Source organism: Mixophyes fleayi, chromosome 9, assembly GCF_038048845.1.
Source record: "Mixophyes fleayi isolate aMixFle1 chromosome 9, aMixFle1.hap1, whole genome shotgun sequence".
Taxonomy (NCBI): Eukaryota; Metazoa; Chordata; class Amphibia; order Anura; family Limnodynastidae; genus Mixophyes; species Mixophyes fleayi.
This window is the reverse complement of record NC_134410.1, coordinates 102975514-103000375: the sequence shown is the minus strand read 5'-3', so window position 1 is coordinate 103000375 and position 24862 is coordinate 102975514. Positions and strand designations below refer to the sequence as shown.

Sequence of the window (24862 nt, the reverse complement as noted above, 5' to 3'; positions counted from 1 at the left end):
TAATAAGGAAGTCACTGTGAAATTACACAAATGAAAATATTTATTTGCTTGCTTTGTTTTTGTTTTTTTTATGTATGAACAATTCAATCTCTGAATCCTACTTATCAACACACACTAATACATACATATATTATGATGACAGCTGGCAATAACAACAACAATGAACTATCCAATAAATATAATATTTTTGGCTAGAGAGCTTCCGTCCTACCAACTTACAAAACCACTGGAGGTCAATGGCTTAGATACTCCAAGTCCAGTAAAAACAGAAGACCGTCCCCGGCCATACTACTTCTGCGTCGGCAGCACGTGCGTTCCTGTTCTACTGATCAGGACACGTTTTAAGTGTAATCAACACTTATGCATGTTGAGTGAAGCTAATAGGAAGGGAGAATTTTCAAGTGCTAATATGTATATAATAGGACTAGCAACACTAGTACATGATAACATTAATTTCTACTACACAGACATATGATCAAATAAGCAATACTTCTCTAAACATATACTTTACATCTTTCCAATATACACATCTCCATACAGAGAAAGTCATTATGAACACATTTAAAAAAATATAAAAAAACATCCACCCACTTACTCAACATAACATAGACAAACACTGTTCTTTACCTCTTAAGTTTTAACTTTCTATAACAATTTCACAATGGGCAATAATAGTGTGGAGTGTGGAGTGCCTGGGATTTCCTGCATTGGTTCTTGATAATTGTACAACTGTGATCCTTTGGGGAGAGCTTAGAGAACACCCATGCATTGTCTTACAATCTTAGAATATTTTAGTCAACAACAAATATCTGTTATAAAAGGACAGGTAAGCAGTAGTACAGAAAAAAACGGTACTCCCATCCTCCCAAAGAATATCTATCTGGATGTAAAAAAATCCTCTCTTACATATACAAGTTATTTTTGGTCATTTATTTTTTAGACAAATTGCATGTTCACTTCACTATCAATAACCAAGTCTAACAATCATTGTTTAAAGCTACACTCCATGTTAGAGTGAAAAATCAACCCACTGATAGCACCATTCACTAGAGGATACTCTGTGTTGTCATCTCACAGCCACCAGAGAAAACCTGGGCAGTGTGATGCTGCAGAGGGTAGGTGTGAGCGAGCGAACAGAGATTGCAGCTTCTGATTTACACATACACACACACCTTTTAAAGTGACAAACAGAAAAGTTTTGCCACTTAGTGGTTGATGCAGATAATAATTTTATGCCAGACACATTTTTAGTAGCCTTTGCTCCCAGCCAAATATAGGAAGTAAATGTCACTTAAATTCTGTGTGAATAAGTAATATCTCTCAAAGTTTTCTCAGAATTTAATGACCCTTATATGCCTCATATACATATTATAGACTTTGTTCCCCTTCCAGAGGAAAAAAAGAAAAAAAAAGCAATAGATAACTAATATCAAACTAATGCTAAATTTGCACTTACCAGAAAGGTTTTGTTGTAAATAACAGTATCACATTAGGTGCTGCAGGTATAAAGCAGATAGGCTGTTTTTGCGTTTCAGATGGCGAAACTCGTCCATTAATTTACAGCTCGACTACCATATTAGACTCCACTGCAAAACAAGAAACAAAAAACGGTTATAAATATGTAGAAATATATTACTATTGATATTACTAGTAGTATTTGGGGGTAACGCGCCAATATCACCGACAGTTTCTTAAAATTATGTTTTAATGTGCTGTGGTATATGTACATAACCACCATTATGATTGCCTTTTTGCAGGGCCCTTTTATGAACATCTTGGGCCCCCGGGCACAGCAGTGCACCGGGGCCCCTATATATATACAAAAAAAAATAAAAAATGATTATATATATATGGGCCCTGCAGCCGAGAGGGGCGCCAAAAAAAAACCAAAACCTGGAAAAAGAAAAGAAAATACTTACCGTGCTGTCAGCTGGCGATCCGGCTCCCTCCATGGTCTCCTCCTCCGTCGCGCTCCGCAATGGATGTCGGGTGGGCGTGATGACGTCACGCCCAACATGCACTGCGAGCGCGACGGAGGAGGAGACCATGGAGGGAGCCGGATCGCCAGCTGACAGCACGGTAATTATTTTCGTCTTTTCTTTTTCCAGGTTTTTTTATTTTTGGCTTCCTCAGACGGGCCCCCCTGGGCTGCAGGGCCCCCGGGCACCTGCCCATTGTGCCCTATGGGAAAGACGGCCCTGCCTTTTTGAGCCTTTTGTCATTTGCAAAAGGTTCACGTGTACACTTTATTTCTGTTTAGAAAAGACTACATTAGATTGTTTTTCTTCATCTTATTATAATTAGCCTTTCATTTATATTCACCAACATATTCAATAGTGCTTACAATCATATAACTATGGGATTTACCATCAAATGTCCCCATCAGGGACACAAACACACCAAGACCAATTAACTCAGCAGAACTTTTCAACTGTGGGAGGAAACCAATGTACACATGGGGATTACCACAGCTTCTATGCTGCCCTGTATCTTCCAGAGAAACCTTTATTATGAAGGATGATATATATATATATAATGTTTAAAAGTATAATGGAGTATCTTATTCATTTGCAAATATGTGCTGCTAATAGAGATGTTGAAAAAACAGTGAGAATTCTATATGGATAACCATAGGCAAGTTTTACCAATACAAATAGCAAATTCCGAGTGTATACAGAATTAAGTAAAACAATGGTGCATCTCAACAATGTTGGTAACAGCTTGTAAAACACTTTCCACTCATTGTAACACATGAGCACAAAAGATAAATAAAGTTGCTCCCTCATTTTGCCCAATCTCCCAAAAATTAAGGCTCAAGCAACTTTATTGCCTGCAGAATTTAAAGAGCGTGTGTCTGTATAATATATATATATATATATATATATATATAATCTGTCCACACACATGGAGCAGATTCAAGGATTGTGACCAGGACCATCATGCTGTTTGCAATAGCATTAAAATTCTGAGGATGCTCATGTATAATAATCAGCTTTGCTGCTTTTCTATTGTCCAATGTACCGCACTGTTTCTCTTCTGTGTACGCTGAAAATAGTAGGTTGGCATAGACAGGTCACACACACTAATATTATTAATATATATATATATATATATATATATATATATATATATATATATATATATATATATATATATATATATATATATATATATATATATATATATATATATATATATATATATATATATATATATAACAGAGACCATGACAGAGGGTACCAAGTAAGCTGCTACACAGTACCTATGTACAATGACTAATTATTGGTTCATATCCATCATAACATTTCATAATTTTTTTTCTTTTTAAATAAAATCTACATTTTCATTTTTTTTTTTAATAAGGTAGGAATTAGGAGCCTGTTGGGGTAGATGAGCATCCACTGACCACAAAACAAATCAACCCTAATAGTTAGATGGATTCACTTTCTGCTTACATAACTTTCTGTGTACTTTGCTCTGTCTCTGTATATAATATAAAACACACACACTAATTATATATATATATATATATATATATATATATATATATATATATATATATATATATATATATATATATATATATATATATATATATATATATATATATATATATATATATATAGATCTCATCTTGCATATCATAGTCTCCATGCAGTGATTCAAAATGCAAAGCAAAAAATGTCTTTACCAACTGCTTCAATCTGTGCAACAGTTTAGAAACAGACACACTTTAAGATAACTAGTTTTGTTTTCAGCCATTCAAATTTTTTTTAATATCCAAATATTGTATGAGCTACACAATTTTCCATGGATCCACAGGAAAAAAAAATAAAAAAAAATGTTATATACACATTATATATATATATATATATATATATATATATATATATATATATATATATATATATATATATATATATATATATATATATATACATACACATACACACACACACACACACATATATACACATATATACACATATATACATACACACTACTGTGCAAAAGATTTGGGCAGGTGTGGAAAAAATGCAGCAAAGTAAGAATGCTTTCCAAAATAGAAGTGTTAATAGTTTATTTTTATCAATAAACAAAATGCAAAGTGACCACCCTTTTCCTTCTAGGTACACATGCAGGAACTCGGCAGGGAGGTTTTTCTAACCATCTTGGAGAACTAACCACAGATCTTTTGTGGAAATCCTTCTGTCTTCATGTAGTCCCAGACAAACTCGATTATGTTGAGGTCAGGGCTCTGTTGGGGCCATAGCATCACTTCAAGGGCTCCTTGTTCTTCTTTACAATGAAGATCGTTCTTAATGACATTGGCTGTATGTTTGGGGTGCTTGTCCTGCGCAAAATAAAGTTGGAGCCAATCAGACACCTCCCTGATGGTATTTCATGATGAATCAGTACCTGCCTGTATTTTTCAGCATTGAGGAAACCATTAATCCTGACCAAATCCCCAAGTCCATTTGCTGAAATGCAGCCGCAAACTTGCAAGGAACCTCTACCATGCTTCACTGTTGCCTGCAGACACTCATTATTGTACCTGCTCAGGTACATCCACCTACTGTTTGAAGAAGTCTGGGGTGCATAAAAAAGGCAGCAGGTGCTCTGGACTGATGAGTCAAAATTTTAAATATTTGGTTGTAAGAGAAGGCAGTTTGTTCGCTGCAGGGCCGGGGAGCAGTACAATAATACACATACACAGCAAACAGACACAGAAATTCAGGGAATACAGCTAAAAAAACAGATGGTGAAACCTACAACATTTATCAAATAGGTATCCAATATTTCATGAAATATTGGAAAAAGTTTTAACTCTTTTATAGCTTGTTTAATTATCCAAGTTAAGGCATACGAGTTATATTCATCAGATGCACAGTATATCTGGGGGAGCTGTTCTTTCTGGACACAACATTTATTAAAAAAAAAAAAAACACATTTAATTACTGTAGACCACATCCTATGGCTCACTTAATGACATTGCTGTACTAGGATCATGGGAAAAAGGCTTCAATCGGTCATACAAAGAGCTGTCATCAAAACAAACAGGAGGAGGATTTGGTTGTGAGGGCTTATGTCAGTGTGAGTGTCAGATTGTCAATGAGAGTCTGGGTCTTCAGTGTGGATCTATAGTCTCAAGTTTTTAAATAGCTAATTTATTCATAAACAAAGCGTTTACATTTTTTGCAACATACCGAGTACACCTGTCCGCTTTTCTTTACCTCGCCCATGTCATATTTAAGATCCTATACAGCCCGTGGCATGTGCACTGATAGACAGGATCAAAGTCCAATTTAGCCATTCACGTACAGCCGTATTACTTAAGGCATGACTGGGACACCTAGAGCCTGAAGGCAGATATTTACCAACATGACCCTGTAGAATTTGATTGGATTATCAGGCCAACATAAGTTTGGGTGAACAGGAAAAGGCAAGATTAAGAGGGCTGTAAATTACTATAGTTTTCAAAAATAGTACAGATTTGATCAACTAACGTGGTCGCTGTTCTGACAGCGTGGCTCCATTATAAGAACTATCAAGAGTCAATTGGACTAGATTGGAAGGATGAAAAGCCAGGTTGGATAATTGATCATCATTTGCCAACCCGGACGTGGCAGGAGACATGTTCGGCAATTTTTCATAGCAATCCGCCTGAACTGCATTGCACAGATTCCAAATAGGGCTTAGAGATCTGCATGTAACGTGCAGACAATATAAAACAGTATTCTATATATGTCTCATAGAAATATTAGTCTAATTTAAAGTCACATCAACATCCTGTATAATTAACATAATAGTCAGTCACTAATCAGTGGTGATGGGCAATATGTACAGTACTTAAACCGAAATACAAACTATGCTCTAAAATCAGGATATTAAATATTGTTTAAATCAGTGCAGTAATGTCAAATGTATGTCAGGCGTGTCTACTATAAGAAATATTCTTTTAACACAGTACTAAATTGTCAAAACAATGTCCAAAGTGCACTGGGAACGGTCAGCTATAAAATTTACTAGTTCTCACTTCAGATAAAGAAACAGCCTGGCTCTCTGACATTAATAGCTGTGTATACTAACAGAATGTGACAGACGCAAATTACTTTAAATGCATTAAATCTATTTTTAGAGAGTATGCCCTTAACACTAGCTTTTAGCCTTTACACTTGCGTATCAGCGGTACAGGATTATTGCAAATCACAGGATAAAGATGACTCACAAATCAATTGGAATGTATTTGACATTTCTTAGTAAATGTCTCCTGAAGTATCAACTAGTAAAACTTGTAATCAGTACATTCCAAAAGTAAAGTTTAGAGGCAAGAGAATACACTGTGAATCGAGAGGATTATGTGTAAAAACACATAAGATGTACAGTCCTCCCTGGGTCCACTACTGTATAGAATACAACAAAGTAAAACAACAAAACAAAAAGGCAAACAAACAAAAAAGAATCACCATTGCTCTGTAGTAAATATGAAAAGATGCAAAAGCCTGAGTTATCTTTTCAGATTCATTTGAAACATGTTGGTGGAAATCTCCAGCACACAAGCAAGTTAAAAAAACTTGAATTTAAAAGAGAAAATAAAATGTACATATGATGACTAGTTAATACAAATGAATATTTCACACAGAGGTACACAAGCTTAGTGAGGCTCCACCTTAAACCAAACACCGTCTGGTGCATCTATGTCTAAACATTTGCTGCACTGGGACGCATCATTGCCTGTGTTACTTGTATATCAGAGTAATGGGGTACATCTTAGCATCCTGTGCAACAACAACAAAAAAAATGGCACAGTTTAGCACATGTTATACAACTTTCCTATGTTAGGTCAGACATAGCAAACAAACCATGAAGAGAGTAGCAATATATTTTTATTAAACTGGTGTTCACAGAGGGCCCAATTCATTAAGGAACGTAAATGCAGATACGTGCCATATTTTACATTAAATTGCACTATGCATGCCCAGAAACTATAAACCAGTGAAAGCAATAACATCCAACTGATCTTAGAGCGTAAAGGACACTTCTGACCGAATACAATTTCATGGGCGGAATGGGGAGTGGAATGGGTGTATGTACGTAGTTAATGTACAATAAAGGTGTACAAAGTTCGAGCACACGCAGCAACATCCGATTCCAGCTTTGGACATCTCTCACGTACTTGTTTTTCAGTCATATCACTTACAACAGCTACAGGTCTGGCATAAGTGCAGAGGGATAATGAGCACAGCTGTGCATGCATGCTAGAACATGTGTTTGCAATCAAGAATGACTGCACAAATACATTTTATGTACAGCATACAGTTGTGTATCCTGCAGTGTATTGTTTGTCTCAATACAGCAAGTGCTATATAAGCTGAGCGTACCTAGACCTTTATACAACAAGAGGCAGTTCTTGAGATCTGCTTGCAGGTGAATACGGAAGAGCATATGCTTGATTTTCGTGTATTTAACAAAAAAAAACAACACACACAAATACGTTCATTTTGTGCCTTAGTAAATGAGGCCCGGAATGTTTACGTATCACTATTGTCTAGTTTTCATGTGTTCCCTAACGAGTATTGCTTATTAAAGTATACATGTGTCAAAGTAATTTATAGCAACCATTAATGCATTTGTATTTATCTTTTATTAAATCAAACAAGCTAATTGTTGATTGCTGTGAGTTACTGTATAATTTGCACTAGTAAATAGAGCCAATGAACTTATAACTACATCATGATAAACCTACAGCCGACATACAGATTCACAAAGAAATCATAGAACTGAAAATAAGAACTTGAAAGAACAGATTTGCCATCAAGGCGAGAAAAACATCAAATCAGAAGTGAGGGTTTGGAAGAGCATCACTAATGCAAGCGGCAGAATAGCACACTGTATGTCACTTAGCTTACATCTATTGTCTCAGGTATTGCAGCACATGAACCGTGTATGCAGAAGTTAGTAAGAGATTAAATTTGTAAAAGGGAAAATCAGGTTTCTTGATGCAATTTAAATAAACACAACAATCAGAATTGATTATTAAAACTTGTTGAGATTTGATTGTATTTCAAGGTTTGATGCTCCCAATTAACCCTTTCATGTCACTCCTTTAACATTTTATCATGTACACAGTGTGCCGGTTATGCCACATTTAGTGTTTTATTACTTAGTCTACTTAAGTGAAATGTCTATTTTTGTGTGTGGATAGTAGCACTTTCTTTGTAGCAAATGGAATATATATTTGGAAATGGAAGAAAAAGCTTCTAAATGAAACGTACTACAGTGCAATGTAACAATAGGAAAATATACAACTATGTACCATCTCGTTTGGTACAATGCTATTTATTATCACATTCATTTACACGCACATAACTTGCATTACAAACTCATCTTATATGCAGAATTTTAACACCAATGTGTACAGATCCATAATAAGTAAAGAAATCAATTTGATACATTCGTCCGCGACCCACAGAAGAGCCACAAAATACCCACTGATGGTGAGACCCGAGGACAGGTTGGAGAATCACAGCTTTAGTGCTTGTGGTCCATGGGCTAAATTTACACCTCAGCATGGCATAGTGTTTGAAATTAAAAAACGACAGTGATGTTCTCAGTTAAAATCACTGATGAAATAGCAGTGACTTTACTGGACAATAAACTTCAGCAACTTAATTGGCTAAAATCAGAGTAGCTTCTTTTCCACCGACTACAGTTGCAGCAAGTGTAATGCCAATCCTCTAACAACTAATATAGTGGAAACTGTCTTGCCGAAAAGGACAAAACCATTTTAAAGATACCCATTTAAAGTACTAAAAAGCTTCAAAGCACAGAACACTGACAAGTGTAATACAAACACGATATTCCTTCACGCTCATGATTAATTTAAAACACAAATGAGGCTAAACCAAGTAGCATTTTAGGAGAAAAAAAAACCCTGTACACGTTTAAATTAACAAAGAAGGTGGTCATAATATGGAACAGTGGACCCCAAAATGCAATTTTTCAGGTTTATCTGTCAATTCGGAACGGTAGATTGAATTTATAGGAGTGTTTTCAAAGGCTGTAAGCAGCTTACAAAGAGCTAGGCAAAACAGGCATGCTTGTGCACATAAATAGCACAGCAGGTCCGCACATTTCACAGTTTGGAAATTACCCTTATTGCCTGGGTATTAAAAGTTAATCGCTTGTGTGTCACCCTCCTTACACCACCATACCTGCAATGCTAGTTTTGTCTTAAGTTAGCAGAATGAAGAGGGAGGCTCTTTATAAAAAAAAATATATCTATATCATATTTGAGGATAGTTTATAAAATTAGATTTTCTCTCTTTTTCTTTTTATTTACAGAAATGGGTATAAAATACAGTAATTTGTTCTCCCACTGTATTTCTCCAATGAACTCCATTGTATATCTGGGAAAAGTCTTTTTATGTTAAAGCCTTGATTTATTGAAAAGTGGGTGTGTTCTTGAGATACAGCATTTTAGTGATAACACAATGGAATTATTATATGCAGTGCCCGCATTCATTCACAGGAAAATCCTTTCATTTTTAGTGTTAATTCACCTGTCATTTGTTTTATTTACTTTATTGTATTCAAACTACTTTAATGTATTTTTCTGTTTAATATATTTATTAACCACCACATAGTAAAAACCATCACATACAACATTAGAATTTGCTGCAAAATAGATTTATAAGACTTAAGAAAAAAGAGCGTGAACTGTGAATTCAGTATTTATACTAAAGCGCTGTTTGCATTGACTACAAAAGTGATAATTTCAGCAACTTCTTTATAAAAAAAAAAAAAAAAAAAAAAAAAAAAAAAAAAAAAGAGTATTTCTGTTTGTACATTATTACATTTTTCTATTTTTTTTAAATCACACTTTGCTTGCAATTGAAAACTATTTAGATGTTTGCGTTATGTTGTCACTGTACTTTTTATACATCTGTCAAAAGTGTATAAAAAGCAACAATTATAGTGCTATCTATAATGATATCATTAAAAATAAAAACAAAGTTCCTGCAGCATTTGTTTTGCCGAAACCTCAGGGCATCGCACATATAAATAATGAGGATGATCGCTGTTCTGCGGTTTTGGGAGACACTGCTCTATCCACCAAGTACTTGTCTCCAATCTCTCTAACTTGCCTGTTGGCCAGCACACTCGGATTCACGCATCTACAGGTTGCTTGATTATGGGAGAAAACAACATAAATAAAAGTTTTAAGTACTAATAAGAGCATGATAAGGAGGAGGCAAAGCCAAAACCCTAGTCTTTTCAAACAAGCAGCACATTTATTTCTTACCCTTATGACATCTTGTGAGTATGAGAATTGTAGCTTGCACCAAGCAGTTAAGAGTGTGACTGTGTGTCTGTTGTGTATGTAAGTTTTAATGTGCTCTATTTAAATATATCTATAATATAAATGTCTAGTGGCGTGTGTTAGTCTGTCTGTGTGTGTGTGGAAAAAATAAAACCAAGCTGCAGCGCCACCTGCTGGGCGGAGTTATACACTGACCTACTAAATTCTTAGTGTATATGGAAAAAAAATTCAGAAAGGGCTGAAATTTGGTATACTAAGATGTTTTTAATTTGTTAATTTAATTTAATTGTTAAAAGTGTTTATAAAGATTTAAAAAAAATAATCTATATATATTTCTTGAAGGAGAAGTGACAGTGGGGAGTGGTTGGTGGTTGAGGCCTGGGCTATGGCCCAAATGCATGACAAGAACCTTTTTAACACCTTAAGTAGCTTGATTTGACTAGAATGCATGAGTATCATGCACTGGTTAACTTGTAATCTAATATATGAGCAAAAGCAGGATGCGAGTTCTGGCTATAAAACATTGGTTTCAGACAGGTCTAGTAAGTCAGCTTATGACCCATGCTGAGGCAAGACCTGTGTAGAGGATTGTACCAGCGCTTGTGTGTGGACAAGTAAAGCTCTGATTTGCTTTACACCTATGCTTCAGCCTGCATCTACTGCAAAGGAATCACTGTACACTTTTTTTTTTTTTTTAAGCCTATGGTTACTTCGGAAAGGCAGATTCCCTCTCATTAACCTACTGTGAGTGTAGGAATGGGCAAGACAACTGAAAGTAATAGTTGTGTAATTATTTGAAAATGTGGCGGACTAGAAGTTGTTACTCGGGCAATAGGTAAACAGGAGAAAACATTTCAGAAATATGTGATGTCCGTTTACCCTAACTAATGTAAAATATGCAGCTTAAGAATGGACAAAAAGTTACCAGACTGGATATACAAGAACAAGCAACATTATGCTTGTGAGCTGGTAACAATGATGAAGGTGTAGAATGTATGGATTCTTGCATTGCAAGGCTGTTAACAATATCCAGAAAATATGTTCACATTAAAGTGTGCCTTAATAATGGGGAAATATACTGTAATTTCATATGGCCTGTCATGGGTAGCAAGCACTAGGATATTTTTCAATGCAGATTATCCTGTATTGTTAGTGTAACAGGTGTTACAGTAACAATGGAGTTAAGCTCTGTTACTTGAGCACCTATGTAAAGGGTGCAATTAGACATTTGTGGGCCCCATAGCCAAATCTTGTATAGTAATAGTACAGGATGAAAATGAAAAAAAAAACAAACAACACACACAGGGGCTGTCCTCCTCAGCTCAGCTATGGCACCATAGCACTTAATACTATTGTAGTCATGCCTGTGACCTTTGTACTTTTTGGGTGTGAACTTGAAAGTAGAATGTATATACCCTTAAGAGATTCTGCATGCACTTAAACTATTTTTTTTATTAAAGGAGACAAAATGCAAGGAACCTTAGAAGCTAAAAATCTGATCAAATAGGAAGAGAGCAATCACACAGGTGGCTGCAATGAGTCATTTTTACATTTGCAGCTTAGTACATAAATTTACAATATTTTCAATAGAAAAATCTCTGTCATACAAGCATGCAAAGAAGCAATTAGAAATATGTTCGTTTAAAACGTGTATATACACACAGTAGATTAACATTACATCCATAGATACTTTCATTATAAAATATCTGCTCTGACATGATTTGGTTATTTGCTTTATGAGCAAGTAGAGCGACATACAGGGCCTGATGCTGAGGTGGTCGTGTAGGTTTCTCAAAATTAAGCTCTAAAAAGCTGCATATAAAGCGAATTTAGGTCCATATGCTAAGGTGTACGCACCACAAGATGTACTTAGCTCTGCATCTGATGAATATGTACCCAGTTCACATACATACACCCAGATACACTTACACAAAACCAGGTCATAAGTACAAGAAAGGTTTGTTAACCTTTGTTTCCATATAAAGCCCTCTATAATCCAGCAGATATAATACTCCTCACATTTTAAAATACACACACAAAAATCATATAACATATACATGATCAATGAAGTACGCTGCAGAGGTAAATTGGCAATCAGCTAATCAGAAGAGGCTAGCTGGTGCTGGCAACCATCGTCATCAGTGTGTATTTGCACCAGCTCTCAGGCACCCACAATTGATATGACTACTGACTGGCGTATACAAGTCTCAATGCAGGTGTGAATCTGTTTGCAAATACACAAACACGCCCTTACTGTACGTGGCCTATATTAGACCACCCCATCCCTCTCCAGTCGTATGCAGGCGCAAGTGTCAGATGTGAGTAAATCTGCATACATGGATATGTGTGCTTTATTTGTTGACATGCGCAGTAAACCATTAATGATTCGCCACTACACAAGCGGGCATACGTCCAACTCATCAGCATCAATGCCCAGTGTCTGGTGGGGTAATATAAAGAGAGCAGCTGAGGACACAAACTGATATCCTGGGCAGCTCATCCTTCAGGTCAAGTATTATTTAACAAGTACCCATCTATATAGTATATAGAAGAAATGTAATTCAATTAAAAAAAAACAAAAAAAAACATATGAGCTGCATTCAGCTTTACTATGCCAACAATAGCCAACACCAGCTTTACAGCTAGACAATAAATCAGGAAGCAACGAGTCATGTTTCTATAAAGCAACTTTTCTAACCTTTGGAACTCCCCGTATCTTTTTTAAACCTCAGAATTCACCTGAAAGCTGAAAATATATACATAAAAATAGAAGCGAAAGTTTTGTTGTTTGAAAAGATCAAGTTTAAATATCCTATATTTAATACATGTGAAATTCGGTTTGAAACAAATTAGCTTGTTTGTATACTCTTTGTTATGCAAAAATAAGCCACAGGTGGAAGGTAAGCAGATTTTTCTTAGCTAAAGTTGTGGTGGTAATTCTTTGCTTAAACACAGATGTAGTGCTAAAGTGATTCAAGTACAGTGTTTTCAAAAAAGTGCCGTTCCAAGGAATACATATCTAGCTGGCAATTATGGAGAAAAACTGCATTTTTAGTTAAACAACCGGCAAATAGATTAATGGTGCTCAATCTGTGAAATGCCGACCTCATTATTTCATGCCTTCAATTTACATGTATATAAATGAACAAGGTTATAGGTGAAAGAGAAAATCAGCATGAAATATCCAATTGTAAAACAGAACTATGAACATCTGCACACAATGCACTCTGTTCCAAATATTGTGTACACAAGGTTCTAAGGGTTATAAATGAATATTCAACTGGTTACTCCATAAGCTGTGTCATTGGTGCCCATGACAAAAAAAGTCAGTCCACAAATATGCACTAAAAAACCTCCACAAACACCATACCAACTACAAATTATTCAAAGTATAAAAGAACATACACTAGTAAATTACAGGTGTCACAAGAGTCTTAAAGACAATTTACATCAGAGTGCATGGAGATAAACTCTGCCAAGGTGTCCGTACAGAACGCAATACAGCTGTCAGTTGGAAATTTTTTATTTTTGACGCATTTCAACCTTTAAAAGCAGTTTAGATTCTATTTATAGAGAAAAGCATTTTACAAGGACCACTACAGAGTTTAATTATCTCCTCTTATTCATTATCTGTATTCTGTTTTAAATGTATTATATTAATCCATTATATAGTTATTTTATTCTTTTATTTAATCATATTTTATTTACAATTTTTTCACTCTATTCATATTTTTATACTGACTGCTATCCATACTTCTATTAATATCCTTCATTTAACAGTTCCTGATTATTTACAGTCCAATAGTTATTTACACTTTCACAATCTGTTTATATTACCTTAATTTATAAGGGTTTGTTTGCGGCTTATTATGTCTAAAAGAAACTTATGGTACAATGCTCTCAGGAACAGCTTGGCTGCTCATTTTTACCATTAGTACGGTACAAATACAAGCTGATTTTTGCTCACATCTCTACAGCACGCAAGCAAAAATCAGCTTGGTTTCCAAAAAAAAAACAAAAACATAAAAACAAATCCCAAAACATTTGAGGTGTCTCCACGGCCGTTCCAGTGAGACAGTGCGCATATTATTTTTCTAAATGAATCTCCCCCATTATTTGTGTATACTAGCACTATCTAACCAGCACTAACTGGTTATCACCACCCCTCATTTGTCACCTTTCTGCTTTTGCCTCCTCTACACCCTCTCTTCTCATCTTTTCCACTGAATTCCTTTCTCTCTCTCTATTCTTTCCCTTTCCAACCCATACTTCTCAATCTATTTCCTGTTACTAGTATATTCTACTTACACATTATCCTCCACCTTTCACAACATCTATTTTCTCATGCCCACATCTAAACAACCCTACTCCTCATGCCAGACAAAAACCACTGTGGTCCCCACGCTCAAGTGCAGCACCTCTCAAGAGATCATCTTACCTCTATGTACGTCATACAGCATTCCACCTGCTGTATTCTAACAGATACCATCTCCCACTACAGCTGCAACTATCCCTATTTGTTCATATTTAGCAACAAAACGGTTTTCACCGGGCATGGTGTTGTACATCCTACAGAAATAAGTTTCTTTTCCATCAAGATGCCTTCTCTCATGACAAAAGAGAGACAGAAATTCTCTAATGAAGAGTATAGTTACTGTGGCACTCCTATGAAGAGGCATGCCCAGCCAGTATCATTAGCAATGTAGAGGCTCCTGCCCCTAGCAACTGCAGACTGCTATAGCTCTAGAGCACTGCTAATGTTTTTTCCACTGCCTGATGATCAGTCTCATGCACACGACACATGAAACTGATCTTGAGGAGTGCTGTGGTTTTGCAATGGGTTAGGGGTGCCTGTATAACGCAATCTCTGATTTCTCATTTGTTACTTGCCACAGAAAACTGCAGCAGTGTTTCATTGGTGGTGGAGCTCTGTATGGCTGCTGAACCATCTCCTTGCTTCACTTTCTGCAGTATCTGTTTAATGTAGGCTTAATTACAATAACTCATCATCATCATTTATTTATATAGTGCCAACATATTCCGTAGCGCTTTACAATTCGGGACAAACATAGTAAACCAATAAACAAACTGGGTAAAACAGACAAAGAGGTGAGAAGGCCCTGCTCGCAAGCTTACAATCTATAGGACTCATGAATTACAGAACCATGTCATAACAACAAACTTCTAGTAGTTTTAGCAGCACAGTGGTGTAGTGGTTAGCACTTCTGCCTTACAGCACTGGGATCATGAGTTCGATTCCCAACCATGGCCTTATCTGTGTGGAGTTTGTATGTTCTCCCTGTGTTTGCGTGGGTTTCCTCCAAAAACATACTGGTAGGTTAATTGGCTGCTATCAAAATTGACCCTAGTCTCTCCCTGTCTGTCTGTCTGTGTCTTTGTGTGAGTGTGTGTCTATATTAAGGAATTTAGACTGTAAGCTCCAATGGGGCAGGGACTGATGTGAATGAGTTCTCTGTACAGCGCTGCGGAATTAGTGGCGCTATTTAAATAAATGGTGATTATGATTAATGACAAAATATGTACAGAAATAGCTTAACATTATATTTCTGCTTTCTTAAGTAAAGTGAAAAATTGCTCTAACCCCTGTTCAGGTAATAAACACTTCATTCCAAGTGTGCTTCCTTCACCAACAAATATTCAATATTCTTACAGTACTGTTCCTGATGGTGACGTCTACCTATATGGACAATAAAAGCTCAGTTTGCTCAACCTTGAAGAATGTATCACTTGTAACAGTGTTGTAGGGATGAAAAGCAGTTCTGTGACTGCTGCGTGTGCCCTCTGGATGTATTTGTAAATGTAGCTCAAATTACATAGGCAAAAGAAAATAATCAGCTATGTGCAAACCCAAGAGAAAAGAAAGTGCACACAGATGAACAATCTGTCTTCAGTGCCTACTTATTTGTTGGTGCAGACGGGACTCACTTCTAAAGCAGAAACAAAACATCAGCTCCAGGCACTCTTCTAACAAAATAAAGGACTTTATGTCAGGAATGTCGATATGTAGAAGTCAGATTAGGGACAACAACAAAGCTTAAGACCAACAACAAAATATTTATTTTTCTGAACAATACAACATGCTGCAAGTACTATAAATTGCTGAAAAGTTTTACGTAATAGCGTTTTGTAGCAGCAACAAAGTGGTACAACTAAAACATTGACAAAAATCAGTAGCAGCGATTTTTTTTTACTCCAGTGGGACAGAACAGCTGCTTTTACAGTTGAGTAAAGATGAGTGTCTTGTGCTGTCAGGTTAGGGGGTATAGTTACTAAACGGCAGATTTAAAAAAGTGGAGATGTTGCCTGTAGCAACCAGATTCTAGCTGTTATTTTGTAGAATATACTAAACAAATTATAACTAGAATCTTGTTGTTATAGGCAACATCCCCACTTTCAAACCCACAGTTAAGTAAATTATATCCCTAGTTTTTTCACTGGAACAAAAATTCTGTGATTTTAAAAAAAAGGCAGAACAAAAACTCGCCCAAAATAATTGCAGCTACAAAATAGCCAGTATGACAGCAGGGGTGTGCAATAATCAGCTGTATGCCCAAACATGCCTAAAAGTGACATTACATAGAAACTGTATTTATGTTGAAACTAACGGTTTAGAGAGCTCTTTAAAACAGAAAAGAACTTCTTTGAGAGATGTTTTGTTCAAGTGTAAACCCTAACACTATGGAAGTATTCAAACAATGGCAGCATTAGAACTGTTCCACCGTAGTCTATAGATATTTATTCCAGCCATAGCTGAGTGGCATGGCATTTTCCTTTTCAGAAAATTATATAAATACCATGCAGAATAGCCTTGCCCACTGAACATTAACAGAACCATAACCTGAAATGAAAACTCTAAAGTGCACCTATAGAGGTGGAGACAGACATTTTGTGGCCTGATCTAATATAACTGCAGACTATAATTTCACTAGAAAATAATGCCTTATGAACATCTGGTCATGAGGCCACTGACTTATAGTTAACTGATGGACTGCGATCTCAAATATATTGAATCAATTGAGAAAATGGGCAAAATCAATAATCACTGTGTATGTGGCAGGAGCACTTTAAATACAGGGTAAGTTTTAGGGGCCCATTTATTAAGACCACCACCCCGATGAGACTCACTGCGTATCACAGTGATAGGAAATCTTTTAAATGTCCAATTTAATTACAAATTGTCACCAGGGCTGCTGAGTGATGCTCAGCTCCACATGGATACCGGCTGGTAGTGGTAGGAGGAGGCTTACAGCTCATAAATGCCAATCCTGGGGCCTTCTGCACATGCTTGAGCTGGCAGGCAAGCTGGTATGGAAAGCCTGGACTTGGGCTTCCAGTTTCTAAAACAGTAAGATTAAATGGGAAATCATAAAATATAAATCAGAAGCAATGTTAGAGTGGGTCCTGCTTATAAAACCTGAGAATATATGATTAAGGCGAATAGGTCAAACTAAGTCACTAGATAATAAGCATGAAGGTAATTCAGATTGATGAGCTACACACTGAAGGTAATAAACTCTGAGAAAGACATCCAGAAGAGACGAGTGTCTAGAGATATTTTTTGCATATTAAAAGGTTTTCACAGTTCCTAACAAGCTCCTTATGCTTATCAAGTATAAAAGTATATTTATTTTAGTTGATTGATGTAACATTTATCATATACCATGGAAATGTTAGACAGCACTATGCTAAACTAGAGAATAATGAATATAAGTAGAGCAATATTATACACAAACATCTGCTTTTCAAGAGCTGAACCAGGAAATGCCACCATCTTACACTACACGTTATTTTATTTATGAAAGATGTATAGTCTAATATTGATGCAAAGCTAATGCTCAGCTATACAGTTAAGATTTACTTTAAGTATTTGCTTGTATACACTGAAAAGTGCACTGATATCTACGAGTATAGTCATTCATTTACTAAACGTCCAGTAGTACCAGATTCCCAAAGTCCTACACAGTTATCTTCTGGATAACCAGACCACTACTCTATTGCCTCACAATTGTCCCTTCCTGACTGAATACTTTTATAGATTCACAAAAGTTTCTTGCCCACCTTTGATATCGGAAAATGAGAACTTGCACGGGGTGTAAGAGAATTTATAGACAGCAAAACAACTTTTGTCAGATATGATAAAAACACAAAAAGGAACTGAAATTCTGAAATAAACATGGATTTGACCACTATACAGACAGAAACACTGCTCTACAAGCAACGGATTAGAGTTTAACGTAAAAAAAAGCCAATAATCACTGAACTGTTGGCGAAGCTCATCTGCTTGCTTTCTTCCACATAAATAGTTCTAGTAATTTGTCTTGCAACAACCAATTAATCAAATCAGCAAAAGCCTGCTTAATTCTGTGTTAGAGCAATATGGTTCTACAGATTAATCCAATTTCTTCAAGAGTAGGAAAAAGTCAATATATTACAGTCAGCAAAACAATCTATTTCTACTGAGCTGCTTGCCTACATAGTAGACAGATAAAGTTGTATACAAATGTTTAGACATCCTGCGCAAATTGTATACAGACCTGCAAAATACAAATACCTGCATGTTAATGCACAATCACTATTTAAATGAAGTTTTTATTAAGCAACATTATTTAGATAGCACTGTACAAGTAAAATGAAAAAGATGAACAGACATTACATATTACTTAACAGTCTCAAACTAAGCCAATTATTTGCAGTTTTATTTATACAAAATAAGAAAATTGAATGTGGCACTCAGAAGTGTGTGTGTACCTTTCTGTACACACTCTGTAAAGAATTAAAGGAGTTAGAAGTCTAACAATTTTATCCTTGAGGTTTGTAGATCCAGAAGAAGTCAAAAGAAAAATCATTGGATATATCTGGAAAAATAATCTCTCATGGGGACAAAAAAACAATTATACCATATCTTGTAAGTAATGCATCCAATCTATGTTTAAATTCATGCCATTACTACCTCAATATGCAGTGAGTCTCACAATCTAACTATCCTTGCAGTCGAAAATTTCTTTATATATGTTGGTAGCGAAAATGTTACTCCATACTGGATGCCTCCTTGTTATTTGTACAGTAGTGTTTGTAAAAAGCCCTCTGGACAAATCTTTGCATAATCCTTGAATATATTTGTAGACAATAATGTGGTCACATTTAAGGGACCCTTTCCCAGAAATTAAACAATCCCTGCATTGAAGCTCATCTGCCATTTCTCTTCCCAACTGGTCATTTGGTCCAAGTCCTTCTGTAGTGACTCAAAAGGCCTGCGCTTTTCTTGCCTATATAGACACCATACTTCCTACACTATGTTGGACCTCTGTTCAAGTTTTATTCCATTTTCAGATGTTATATTTTAGATTTCCTTCAAAAATGTTACCTACCACCCTCCCTGGTCTAATTTCTGGGGGTTCAGTGTGCTCTCTTTTTTAAATACTTGCATGTCTGAGAACATTCTATAGATTTTCAATACTATTTAAAACTGCACTACCAGTAGTAAAAGATTTTTTTTTTTTTTTACTAAGGTACTCATCCACCTTGCCGGAGCCCCAAGGGCCATGCAGCTCAATGCAGCTGTTTTCCCAGGGCTGCTCCATTCCTTTTATATCTCCACCCAAATTCACCTGCATGTAGTAGCATCCTGGGCTCTGGCAAGGGGAGGGAGAGGTACTTTAGTAATAGCTTTTACCTAGGTGATTGTGCAGCTCAAAGACTTAAGCTGGGTACACACTACAGAAATTTCGACCAACTTTTTATGCCGAGCGATTTTACATGCGCCCGATGTTCCGATCGCTCGGTCCATGGACTGCATACACACTAGCCTTGTTTAGGACGATAAAGGGAAGATCGGACGTCCCTTTAGTGACTTTTTACAGCCATGTTGTCGTGAGCAATGACTGTAATTTCGTACTCACTGTTGTGGATCGGTCGGAAGTTTATACACACTACACAGTGGAAACGAGATTGGAACGAAAATATTAAACGGTACGACCAACCAAATGAGGTGATAATCGTCCATTTGGGCAGACTTTTGACCATTGTGTCACTGCACACACTGACCCGACTTTTGAACGAGCGGTCGTATGTCGGCTGATTGAGCCGATTATTGGACGAAAACAGTGTAGTGTGTACCCAGCTTTACTTTTCTGTCCCACAGATTGTAAGTTTGCAAGCAGAGCCTTCTTACCTCGTTATCTGTATTGCCCAGTATTGTTTATTGCTGTGTTTATCCCCAATTGTAAAGTGCTACTGAATTTGCTGACACTATATAAAATATTGTTGATAATGACGATGTAAGTACTTTATGGTTAATTTCAACATATTTCATATCCATGTCCAACTTAAAGTTAATTACATGGAAAACACCTCCACATTAACCAATTACATTACAATCCATTTTAACTATCCTCAATGCAAATTTAATAACGAAATAAATATAGTTGCTAGGCTAAAAATCGTCAATAACAGTAGTTCAAAACCTTTTTCACGCCTTGACACATATGCCTTATGAGGGATTATTTTTTATTGATGCTATAAATGTTGTTATAATGTTATGATATATGATGTCATAAAATATGAATAAAATGGGTTGCACATTTGTCAAGGTAAACCCATGCTTCATGTTAATCAACAGTAAGAATGAACAAGATGAATTGTTTTGTGTATGGCATTATTCCTATACGTAAGCGCACATTTTCTTGTCATTGTCAAAATATCATCGCTTTGGCATCTTGAGAATTGAGAACTGTCTCTATGAAGATGCCAACATTCTCAAAGGTGGCAGATTTCTATACTTGGTAGCCACTGCGTTGACTTCCTTACTTTAATAGTTAATAAATTGGTAAGATTCTGTCCAAGCCATTTTATATCCATTTCATACTTCTGCTAGATTTTCCCTGCATAAATGTTTCCCCAGATTTGTCTACTTTGTTTTGTAGATCTGACTGGTTGTCTGGGCATTTTTGTCCATAGATTTTTCATCTTGATTTGACTTTAACAGTTATATGTTCCATTTCTTCCAAAATGTTTTTGGCAATAATAATTGCTAGCTGGAAGCAATACGTTATTATAGCTTCCTACTTTCTAAAAAATTAATCATCTTTATTTTGAAATCCACAAAGAGTTGCTTAGAGGAGCCCGTGGTTGTTGAAAAAGACAAAACAATTGTAACTTGAGGTTATGATTATGATTTATTTATACAGCGCCAACATATTACACAGTGCTTTACAGAGAATGTTCATTCACATCAGCCCCTGTTTCAATGAGGCTTACAGCCTAAATTAGCCACAACAAATACACACACTAGGGTCAAATATGTCAGAAGCCAATTAACCTACTAGTTTGTGTTTCTGGACTATAGGAAGGAACCAGAGCAGCCCAAACTCCATAAATTCAATGCCTGGACAATAGCTGAACCAATGTTTTCTATGCATAAAGACAGAGTTCTCAACAAGTTTCTGAAAACCACGACTTTTAAAAAACATTAAGAACTTTGACAAACTTTTTTATTATATTATCACCTTAAAGTTAAAGTCAAAGTAAATGTTCATTTACTGTATGCCTTGAAGTAAAGAACATAACTTTCCCATGCTCAATTCTATACAGCAAGAACATAAAATTGTTCTTGTGCTACAAAAGTGATTTTGCAGTCATGTACAAAACTTCCCGTCTTCAAACCTCACTAGCAGATTTAACAAATATAATAATGCTAGCCGGAGTCGCATATTTTTACTTTTAAATGTGAAAAAATATTTTACATATTTAATCTGCTTGTTATGTATACATGGGCTGTGTATAAAGAGCTGAATGCAACTATATGTGAATGCAACAGGGATTAATAATCCCTTACAGAACACGTCCACAGTGTACACAGCGTTTACAACGAAGCCATAATTGCCATTTCATTTATTATCTAGCATACATGGTTTATGCCAAAGTTTCCTGTGAATTATGTGTGTACTGCAAATGAGTCCCTTAAGGAATAAATGATCCATATGCTGAATACGTTTAGGCTACTTTAGTCAGGTGGCTGATCCCAAATGAAGATGGACAGACAGAACAGATATATAAGTAGTATCATGTGCACACAGAATTATGAGGATAGCTACAGTGTTCTCCCCAGCACCTATTTCCCGGGTGCTCCACCCAGCTGTTTATAATTGCCACCCGACTCATGGAGTCCAACATAGTCCTATTACAATTGATTAAACCATTGTTTCTCCTATTAGAACAGGCACAATGTGAGCACTACAGCCGGCAGTGTGTGTTAGACCACTGACCACCAGTCTGACCAGTCCTATCAGGTGTGGGCAATAACCTCCAACATTTTTCAATATTATTGCAAAGTATTACAACTGCCCCCACCCAGCTACTTCTTAATGACACCCGGCTGGCAACATTTTTTGAGAAGATCACTGAACTATACAAGTTAATATGTTCTTCTGAAGTTGCTCCATGGAACATATTTAGAGACAAGGTATGTGAATAGAAGTTACTAAAGGGATCGGATCCAAGAAGCAGCTAGTAGCCAGAAAAGGCCAAGCATGATTGTGCATACAATTCAATTCACTACAAGGAAAGAATGTAGGGAACGCAAAACACAGTACGGTTCCTGTTTTAGAGGAGACTGGATAACTTTAGTAAACAAAGCTATAAAGATTAAACAGACATTTATTTTAATGACAAGGGAACCATGGCAGTACTCTGGTTTTGGACCAAGGTAATCTGCTGTAAATAGGCTGTAATGTAAATCTAGATAGATATTCTACAGCTTTGGAAAACGTACTTCTGGTGAACACAATCAGTTCCTGCACAACCATAGAGCAACAGTGTGATTTGCTTAATTATCACAAAAAATTGCATTATGTTTATGATATGAACAAAGTATGACTGATCCAAGATTGTATTCTGGATTGTCAGGAAATTAAAGTGTATATTGCATTATACACACACACACATATAATATATATATATATATATATATATATATATATATATATATATATATATATATATATATATATATATATATATATATATATATATATATATATATATCTCCCCAATCACTCAGTATCACTCACTGCTTTGGGAGATCAAAGGAATGTCTACTCCACACTCCAAACAGGATTATAGTTGATCTAATAATACAATATCTTCCAAAATAATAGTTTGTTGTGTTGGCAAAAGTCTCTGATATAACATAAATCTGGAGAAAGTGGAGTTGATTATAGAGAAACTTATCTCTGATGTGCAGCAAAGATTTTCATTACCACTAATTATTCTTCACACACGATCAGTAAATTTCCTCATGTAGAAACAGGACTAGTAACTGATAATGACCCACATCCCTCAGAAATACAATCAGATTGCTTCATTGGTTATAATTACAATCCTTTTCCCCCCAGCTGTGAAGTAGATATTTGCAGCTTATACTTATTTGGTGCAAGGCAGGGTTCTTTGGTGTAACAATTCTATCTACTCAGATCTTTCACATATTCAATCATCAGACTCAGAGCCACTTTTGGAGAATTTGTTTTCCAACTAGTAAAACTGGATTGAATACACCATTGTCTATGGAATTAATGGCAGTTTCTTTATCAAGTGCCAGCACCAGCTATATTTATATACACACATTTTGGTTTGAATGGAGAGGGAACAGTATTTCCTTTGCATTTCCCATTTCTAGAGCATCAAGGAAGCACTGTTGCACAAACTCATAGTCCATAGATGATTTTAAATGTCAAATTACTTAACACAAAAAAAAAAAAAAAGCAACCCCATCGAGGTATGTACACATTATAAGTTATTATACATTAATATTCTAAAACATTTACACAAGTCATATTCACCGCACACCGTGGGTTACATTTAAAAAGAAAATGTGTGCACAAAAACTGCAAAATAAGAGCTGCTGAAAATGTCGACATTTTGCCCCATAACCCCACTTATAAGTTGTGTCCCCTTTTTTTTACTGGCAAATTAACCAATTTGTAATAGTCTTTTAGAATTATCCCTCAATATGTCTGCCTCCTTTAAAAAAAAAAAATACGGTTTATTTTCCCTTAATTTAAATGGAAGATAAAAACCTTTGGGACTTTCGTTAAAAAGATACGATTGCATGCTGCTGTTACAAATGAAATCTGCTTCAATCAAAATATGAAAAGAGATTAGCTTTTCCAGTCCTTCCTATTACAAACAGGTCAGAACAGGACAAAGAAACAGATTCGTTATTGTTAATGTTCAGGCTGCAGAGAAACTAGTAAATTGAAACAGCACCCAGGAGGCCTGCTTTAAAATGGCTGTTCCTTTTTGTGAAGTCAGCTAGTCATTTGTTAACCCTAACTTACATATACACTGGATATTAGATAACAATGAAGGCCAAGAAGCACACATTGCAATGCAACAACTGAATTATCTAAATTATTGCTACCTTCCGAGTAAATAATAAGGCTACTTAAATAATAAATGCAATCTATAGAGTGGACACTGTCAATATTAGATCTTTGGAGGTGAATGATTCAAGAACATGTT

The 24862-nt window shown here is 35.9% G+C and overlaps 1 protein-coding gene across 4 annotated transcripts in view; it reads right to left on the bottom strand.

The window, feature by feature from the left end:
* STRBP (spermatid perinuclear RNA binding protein) overlaps positions 1-24862 on the bottom strand; it is a 130605-nt gene that overhangs the window by 93153 nt on the left and 12590 nt on the right. For 3 of the 4 annotated variants that reach the window (XM_075184734.1, XM_075184737.1, XM_075184735.1), the window contains exon 2: positions 1457-1586. The gene's annotated coding sequence lies outside the window, so the exon portion shown is untranslated. Of the gene's footprint in view, positions 1-1456; positions 1587-4185; positions 4208-24862 lie in introns of those variants that run through there. The other variant, XM_075184736.1, reaches the window with a different exon arrangement.